Genomic DNA, 9,369 nt, shown 5'->3' with positions numbered 1-9,369 from the left:
AATAAGGGGCTCGTGATACCACTGTTAGGTTATGATACATATGACATTACATAGATCATGCGGAAACAACCATTAACCTAGGACAACATATTATTTACACATAATCATATAGCATAATTTAGATGCATACTCTTTGTTGCGTGCCCTCCCTAGCTGCGCCCGAACCGAACAAGAACAAGTCTTTAGGACTCCAAGTGTCGTCCCTCCGTAGATAGTCCACAGCACGTCCGGATCCGCCTTAAGATTGACCAACTAGAATCGCCCTTAAGGTACTAGAAAATTTCGGCACTTTATGAGCAAAGATGTGTGTTTTAATTTTCTCTCAAAAAACTCACTTTTGAATACTTTGAAACTTCTGTATAAATTATGACCCCTAGGCCTTTATTTATAGAGTTATGGAAAAGGAATCGTAATCCTAGTAGGATACGAATTAATTGAAATTAGAATCCTACATGAATTCTATTTAATTAATTTATCCAATTAGGAATAGAAATTTAATCATACACTGACTCTTGTAGATTCAGGAATCACGCATGAGCACAAACTCACACACACACGGCAGCCACAAGGGCTGCCCATGCGCGTGCGAGCAGCAGCCCGCGCAGCACGGCCCACGCATCCGTGGCCTTGGCGCGCGCTGGGCCTGCCTTGCGGTAGGCCTGGGCGCTGCTTTGGCTGCGCGCGTGCTTGCTGGGCGATGGCCCGGCTTCGTGCTGGGCCTTCGTCCGGCAGGCCTCGTCCGATGCTAATTCGTACGATACGCTTCCGATTAAATTTCCAGTTCCGGAATTTATTTCCGATACGAACAATATTTAATATTTCCGATTCCGGAATTAATTTCCGTTTCGAACAAATATTTAATATTTCCGTTTCCGGAATTATTTTCCGATTCCGGTAATATTTCCGATTCTGACAATATTTCCGTTTCCGGCAATATTTCCGATTCTGGTAATATTTCCATTTCCAATAATATTTTCCGATACGTACCATGTTTCCGTTTCCGGCAACATCTACGACTTGGATAATATTCATATTTCCGATACAATCCATATTTCCGTTTCCGGCAATATCATCGTTTCCGGAGTATTCATTTCTTGCCTGTGACGATCTTAGCTCCCACTGAAACCAAGATCCGTCGGTTCCGAATATTCATAGATGGAGTATTTAATGCCATTAAATACTTGATCCGTTTACGTACTATTTGTGTGACCCTACGGGTTCAGTCAAGAGTAAGCTGTGGATTAATATCATTAATTCCACTTGAACTGAAGCGGCCTCTAGCTAGGCATTCAGCTCACTTGATCTCACTGAATTATTAACTTGTTAATTAATACTGAACCGCATTTATTAGACTTAACATAGAATGCATACTTGGACCAAGGGCATTATTTCCTTCAAGAGTGGCACATACGGAGAACATTAGCAAATTCCTCATTCGGAACACATCTTCTCAATACACCGTCCGGGCACCTCCTCAACAAGACGGGATCATCCCGAACATAGTGCCGAGCATCATACTTCAACTTCCGGCGTAGTTGGGTAGAAAGATCTTCGGGGATCACCCCACAAGCTAAGTAATTCACAATATCAACGAACCAAGGAAGTGGGGAGCTCTCTACCATGTACAAGGTATCATCGCGCAAAGCATCCTTAATCGGTACATCTTCCTTAGCTCTATCCCTAAGTTCTAGCCTAGAGAGATGATCGGCTACCACATTCTCGGCTCCTTTTTTATCACGAATCTCCATGTCGAACTCTTGGAGGAGGAGCACCCAACGAATTAGTCTAGGATTGGCCTCCTTCTTTGCCATGAGATATCGGATTGCCGCATGGTCCATGTACACAATAGTCTTCGAACCCACCAAATAGGTCCGAAATTTCTCAAGGGCATGTACAATGGCAAGAAACTCCTTTTCGGTGGTAGTGTAGTTGGATTGGGCATGGTTGAGAGTTTTGGACATGTAATATATCACATGGAGCTTCTTATCCTTCCTTTGGCCTAGGACACCACCAACCGAATAGTCTCTAGCATCACACATCAATTCAAAAGGAAGGGACCAATCGGGGACTTGCACAATAGGAGTAGAAACTAGGGCGTGCTTGAGTGTGTTGAAAGCTTTGAAGCATGCGGCATCAAATTGGAAATCACAGTCCTTTAGATGGAGATTGGTAAGGGGCCTAGCAATCAACGAGAAATCCTTAATGAATCTCCTATCAAAGCCGGCATGCCCAAGAAAGGAGCGGATCCCCTTAACATTAACCGGAGGAGGGAGCTTCTCTATAACCTCAATTTTCACCCTATCTTCAATACCAAGGTGTGAGACCTTATGCCCGAGTACAATCCCTTCTTGCACCATGAAGTGACATTTTTCCCAATTAAGCACCAATTGAACCTTCTCACATCTCTCAAGACACTTTTCAAGATTGACGAGGCACTCATCATAGGTGGCACCACCCACCGAAAATTCTTCCATGAAAACCTCCATTTCCTCCTCGAGCATGTCACCGAAAATGCTCATCATGCATCTTTGGAACGTCCCGGGGGCATCGCAAAGCCCGAATGGCATCCTCCTATAGGAAAATGTCCCATAAGGGCAAGTAAATGTAGTTTTCTCTTGGTCTTCCGGGTTTATAGGGATTTGAAAGAACCCGGAATATCTATCAAGAAAGCTAAAATACGTGTGTTTGGTTAGTCGTTCGAGCATTTGATCAATAAATGGCAAGGGGAAGTGATATTTGTTGGTGGAAAGATTGAGTTGACGATAGTCAATGCACATACGCCACCCAGTCACCGTCCGGGTAGAAATAAGCTCGCCTTGTGCATTCTTGACTACCGTCATCCCACCTTTCGTGGGGACAACATGGACCGGGGACACCCATCTACTATTGGAAATAGGATAGATGATCCCGGCCGCCAAGAGCTTAACAATTTCTTTCTTAACCACCTCACCCATTGGTGGATTAAGCATGCGTTGTCTCTCCCGATGTGTGATGGCATTGTCCTCAACTTCGATGTGGTGCATGCAAAGTGCCGGGCTTATGCCTTTCAAATCATCGATGGTATACCCCAAAGCACTTTGATGCCTCCTCAAAACTTGAACGAGCTTAAGGACTTGCTCATCATCAAGACTAGCATTAACAATGACGGGGTAGGAAGAGTTGGGACCAAGGAAAACATACCTCAAGCTCAAAGGTTGAGCCTTGAGCTCAACCTTGGGAGCTTCCTTACCATCACGTTGCTTAAGATCATCAAGGACGTCCTCCCGGTCAAGTAAAACGCAACATTCCTCACCAAGTGGGGTGGTGTTCAATTGCTCCTTGTATTGTGTCGCTTCCACACCTACATTTCCTACACCTACCCTATTTAAAAGAGCAAGCTCAGGTGGATCATTAGAGACGAGAAAATGCTCGCGCATATCATGAACGAGGGGGTCTAGGGAGTCCACAAAGAAGAAATCCTCACTAAGGGAGCTAGGATAGTGCATAGTGTTAGTCAAGTCAAATGTAAGACTATCCTTGCCCACCTTAAGTGTGATAACTCCTTGTTTAACATCTATGATAGCCCCCGCCGTGGCCAAAAATGGTCTCCCGAGAATGATTGGGACATGAGCGTCCTCATCAATATCGAGCACCACAAAGTCCACGGGGATGACGAACTTGCCTACTCGCAATGGCACATCTTCAACCTTGCCGATTGGATATTTGACCGATCGGTCGGCAAGTTTAAGTGTGATATTGGTAGGTACCAAATCTCCAATGTCAAGTGTAGTGAACACCGAATATGGCATCAAACTCACACTAGCCCCCAAATCACATAAGGCATTCCCAATCTCAAGGGCTTTAATAGCACATGGGATAGAAAAACTTCCCGGATCCTTGAGTTTGGGGGGCATTTGATTAAGAATGATGGCGCTACACTTCTCGGTCAAATTCACCGTTTCCATTGCGTCGCAATCTCTCTTCCCACTCAAAATTTCCTTGAGAAATCTTGAGTAGGTTGGCATTTGCTTCAATGCGTCCGTAAAGGGAATGGTAATGTGCAATTTCCTAAGAACTTCTAGGAACTTCAAGAATTGAATATCCAACTTATGCCTTATAAACCTTTGGGGGTAGGGAAGTCTAGGAGTGGGGAGAGGTAGAAGAGTAGCCTCTTTTGGCTTTGGAACATCATTCACATCATCTATGTGAGGCTCCTCTTCTACCGCATCATCATCATTCTACTCAACAATCCCATTTTGATCTTTCTCTTTTGACTCGGAAACCTTAATAGCTTTAGCACCACCATCTAGAATCTTCCCACTCCTTGTCATAATGGCAATCATTTTCCTAGGAGCTTGACCTTGGGGTGGGAGACTAGTATGCACTTGTTGTTCCTTGATGGTGCTAGCAAGTTGTGCTAGTTGGGTTTCAATAATTTTCAAATGAGTGTTGGATTGCTTGAATCCATCCTCAAACTCAATTTTTTCTTGGCTTGCGCCCCCATGAACGACTCCATAAGAGCCTCAAGGTTAGACTTGAGAGGCGGGAATGGTGGAGGTGCATTGCCATAACCCATAGGATTTTGAGGGTATTGATTGCCATAGTTCCTTGGCCCATTAAATCCGGGAGGATGAAATTGAGAAACACCATATTTTCCTCCCGGGTTCGACGGATAGCCCCCACTAGAAGCACCCCTATATTGACCAGAAGGATAGTTGTAACCCCCTCCACCTTGATGGTTAGGGTTATAACTACCTTGATTGTATTGAGTTTGATTTCCAAGACCGTGAGATTGACCATAGGGTGCTTGGCCTTGATAGCCTTGCGCCCTATAGTTACCTCAGCCTTGACTATCATACCCACCTCCTTGGCCGAAGCCTTGGTAGGATCCATGCATTTGAGGGCCTCTAGGTGCTTGCCTATTAAAGTTTTGATTCGGGGGGCCATCATATCTAGGCCTCTCATTCATAGCATTGGAGTCCACATCAAAATCTCCTTCATAAGAAGGGCCATAATCCACATATGAAACATTATACGCTAAAGGACACATGTTAGGGAAATGCCCATACTCATGACAATTTTCACAAAAGGATGTATCTAATGGCATAGTGTTGTAGGAACTCACCTTGCTCTTCCCCTTAGTGAGAAGAGTAGCCGATGGTGGAGGAATTTTTGATGGTGATGGGGGTTGACTTGGAGTGCTCTCAAGATTTTCCAACCTTGAGCTAAGCTTCTCGATGATGCGCGTTTTCTCAATTGCATAAATCGACCCTTTACCATCCTCACCTTTACTCTTGCCATCATAGCTCCTTGTTCCTACATGCCAAGCTTGGTAGTTTTGCACGACATCCTCTATGATCTCCTCTATTTGGTCCTCCGTCTTGTTCATTATAGGACCACCCGCCCCCGCATCAAGACTTGTTTTGGAGGTAGGGCTCAATCCCAAGTAGAAAGTTTGTAGGAGGAGCCATTTAGGAATCCCGTGATGAGGGCACTCCCTTTGATATTCCTTGAACCGATCCCAAGCCTCAAATAGAGACTCATCCCGCTTTTTCTCAAATGATTGGATCTTATGACGATACTCCGCCGTCTTCCCGTGCGAATAAAACTTGCTCAAGAACGCACTTGTCACTTCATTTCAAGTCCGAAGTGAGTTTGGCTTGACCTCCTTGTCAAGCCAATCACTAGCACGCCCCAAGAAGGAGAAGCGGAATAGCGTCAACCTTATGTAGTCCGAAGTCACTTCATTGTGCTTAATGGTATCACAATAGTGCTCAAATTGTTTCAAGTATTCATGCGGTAATTCGCTACTCTTTCCGCAAAATGGATGACTTTGCACCAAATTAATCAATGCGGGCTTTATTTCAAAATTGTTTGCATTGGTAGTCGGGGATTGAATGCCACAAGTCGCCTCAAAGTCTCCCGGAATTCCAAGGTTCTTAACCGGAAGAGCCATTCTCTCAATGGTTGGACTTGTTGACTCTCGTTCCGTAGCTTCACTCAAAGTTTCGATTCTATTGTAGCTCGACGAACGGGTTCGGATACGCCTCAAGCTTCACAAAGTCCTCTCTAACTCTAGCTCGAGAGGGTAGAGAGGCCTATGACGAGTTCGACCCCTATCTTGCATACAAAACTCAAACAAACCGTGAGCAATGCAAAGGAAAACTAAAGAAAGAATGAAATATTTTTGTATTTTCTATGGTTCAACTTGTTGTGGGATCTTTTACGGTGCTGACGTGGCACGCGTTCCTCGGAGGTATCAAGTATGATCTGGCACGAACTTCTGATAACCTGCAAAACAAGAATATTCCCGTAGGAATATTCCCTCCGATGCTTAAGTAAGTATAAGCTAGAGAGATAAGTAATTTGTAGAGAGAAGGCAGAGCAAAGATAAGTTTTGGTTGGTGGGAATGAATTGAATGCCCTTTTACCTTGGGATCTGAGCTATTTATAGTGCTAGGGTTTCTTGGGGACTGTTCCCTCAACCCTAGCTGTGGGGTGTGTGCCCCTTGGGGATTTAGGACACGTGCCATTTGGCCTGCCATGATGAGCCTTCTACAATTTGGACCTGCCTTCTCAGAGGGGATGGGCCTTCCAAAATGGGGTTGTGCTCTCATTTCGTTTAGGTACCAAGGTTTGGGCCTTCTTCCTAGGTTTGGGCCCAGCTGGCCAGTATTGATCATTGTATCCTCTTTGGGCTTTGCGGTGGAGATATTCTAGCCCACATCATTTGCCCCTCATGAGGAGTAAAAACAGACGTTAGTTTTCACTGCTCTTGGAGTGTTCAATGAGGTGATGATGTTAGGTTATGATACATATGACATTTACATAGATCATGCGGAAACAACTATTAACCCAGGAAACATATTATTTACACATAATCATATAGCATAATTAGATGCATACTCTTTGTTGCGTGCCTTCCCTAGCTGCGCCCGAACCGAACAAGAACAAGTCTTTTAGGACTCCAAATGTCGTCCCTCCGTAGATAGTCCACAGCACGTCCGGATCCGCCTTAAGATTGACCAACTAGAACCGCCCTTAAGGTACTAGAAAATTCGGCACTTTTATGAGCAAGATGTGTTTTAATTTTCTCTCAAAAAACTCACTTTTGAATACTTTGAAACTTGTGTATAAATTATGACCCCTAGGCCTTTATTTATAGAGTTATGGAAAAGGAATCGTAATCCTAGTAGGATGCGAATTAATTGGAATTAGAATCCTACATGAATTCTATTTAATTAATTTATCCAATTAGGAATAGACATTTAATCATACACTGACTCTTGCAGATTCAGGAATCATGCATGAGCACAAACTCACACACACACGGCAGCCACAAGGGCTGCCCATGCGTGCGAGCAGCAGCCCGCGCAGCACGGCCCACGCAGCCGTGGCCCTTGGCGCGCGCTGGGCCTGCCTTGCGGTAGGCCTGGGCGCTGCCTTGGCTGGGCTTGTGGCGCGCACGCTTGCTGGGCGATGGCCCCGGCTTCGTGCTGGGCCTTCGTCCGGCAAGCCTCGTCCGATGCTAATTCGTACGATACGCTTCCGATTAAATTTCCATTTCCGGAATCTATTTCCGATACGAACAATATTTAATATTTCCGATTCCGGAATTAATTTCCGTTTCGAACAAATATTTAATATTTCCGTTTCCGGAATTATTTTCCGATTCCGGCAATATTTCCGATTCTGACAATATTTCCGTTTCCGGCAATATTTCCGATTCTGGTAATATTTCCATTTCCAATAATATTTTCCGATACGTACCATGTTTCCGTTTCCGGCAACATCTACGACTTGGATAATATTCATATTTCCGATACGATCCATATTTCCGTTTCCGGCAATATCATCGTTTCCGGAGTATTCATTTCTTGCCTGTGACGATCTTAGCTCCCACTGAAACCAAGATCCGTCGGTTCCGAATATTCATAGATGGAGTATTTAATGCCATTAAATACTTGATCCGTTTACGTACTATTTGTGTGACCCTACGGGTTCAGTCAAGAGTAAGCTGTGGATTAATATCATTAATTCCACTTGAACTGAAGCGGCCTATAGCTAGGCATTCAGCTCACTTGATCTTACTGATTTATTAACTTGTTAATTAATACTGGACCGCATTTATTAGACTTAACATAGAATGCATACTTGGACCAAGGGCATTATTTCCTTCAGTCTCCCACTTGTCCTTAGGGACAAGTGTGCATTTCCTAATTCCTTTGTCGCTCGATGCTTGCTCTTGAACATAAGGTAAGAGTTGTCATCCTTATTATGTCCAGAGGTGTTCCTCGGTTTCAGAGTTCAACTGATCAAATAAACAGATAATCATAGCCTATGATTCATCCGAGCACGGCCATGCATTTCACAGTTTCTAGCTCTCCGAGTGGCCTTGTACAACTTTTAAGCATCTCATCCCGATTTATGGGAGGACAATCCCAATCTTGCGATCTTGAGATTAGACTTCGTTTGATAGGTGATTACCTGAGCGTTGCCTTTATAGCCTCCTTTTACGGTGCGACGGTTGGTCAACGTCAAAGCAACCAGTTCTCAAACAAGTAATTTCAAATCACTCAGGTATTGAGGATTTAGTGTCTAATAATTTAATGAAATTTACTTATGACAGACTTTCATCTCTTACAGTAAAGTTTCATAGGTCTCGTCCGATACTAGTCTTCCCAAAGTAAGTATCTATGCAAATGATTATGACATTGCCATGTCCACATAGTTCAAGAAACAGAACTACTAGTCATCTTGCATTCTAATCGTCTAACGTTTTCTATGCGTCCAATTTTATAGAAAACTCCGATTAGGGACCATTTTCAACCTTTGATATTCAAGTTCACTTGATAGACATTTCTTAGTCACAGGACTGGTCCTGACAGTCTATCTTGAATATATCGTCAAGTTGAAGGGACTCATCACTTAATAAACCACAAATTAAATGGAAAAATGAATTCCTTTCATTTATTGTGAATGATTAACCAATAATGTTTTACAAAGATTTAAACTCTAAAACTTTAAAACATTAAACAGAGACATCAAAGCCATTCTCCAATATGCTTGATTCCCATAGCTGCAGTGTGCGAGTTGTGCTTCGCTTGCGGCAGAGGTTTAGTTAATGGATCTGATATGTTGTCATCAGTTCCAATTTTGCTTATCTCGACTTCTTTTCTTTCAACGAACTCTCGTAGAAGGTGAAATCTACGAAGTACATGCTTGACTCTCTGGTGGTGTCTAGGCTCTTTTGCCTGTGCAATAGCTCCGTTATTATCACAATACAGGGCTATTGGTCCTTTAATGGAGGGGACTACACCAAGTTCTCCTATGAACTTCCTTAGCCATATAGCTTCCTTTGCTGCTTCATGTGCAGCAATGTACTCCGCT

At 43.7% G+C, this 9,369-nt stretch overlaps 1 non-coding gene across 1 annotated transcript; it reads left to right on the top strand.

Annotated features, from left to right (window-relative positions):
* The first annotated feature begins 5,456 nt into the window (after positions 1 to 5,456).
* On the top strand, positions 5,457 to 5,562 carry LOC130462248 (small nucleolar RNA R71). The gene has a single exon (XR_008922352.1). It is a non-coding gene; the product is annotated as a small nucleolar RNA R71 (small nucleolar RNA).
* Positions 5,563 to 9,369: the final 3,807 nt, after the last annotated feature.

This window comes from Spinacia oleracea, chromosome 5, assembly GCF_020520425.1.
Source record: "Spinacia oleracea cultivar Varoflay chromosome 5, BTI_SOV_V1, whole genome shotgun sequence".
Classification (NCBI taxonomy): Eukaryota; Viridiplantae; Streptophyta; class Magnoliopsida; order Caryophyllales; family Amaranthaceae; genus Spinacia; species Spinacia oleracea.
Note: the sequence above shows the minus strand (reverse complement) of the source record. Positions and strands in the feature narration are given on the sequence as shown.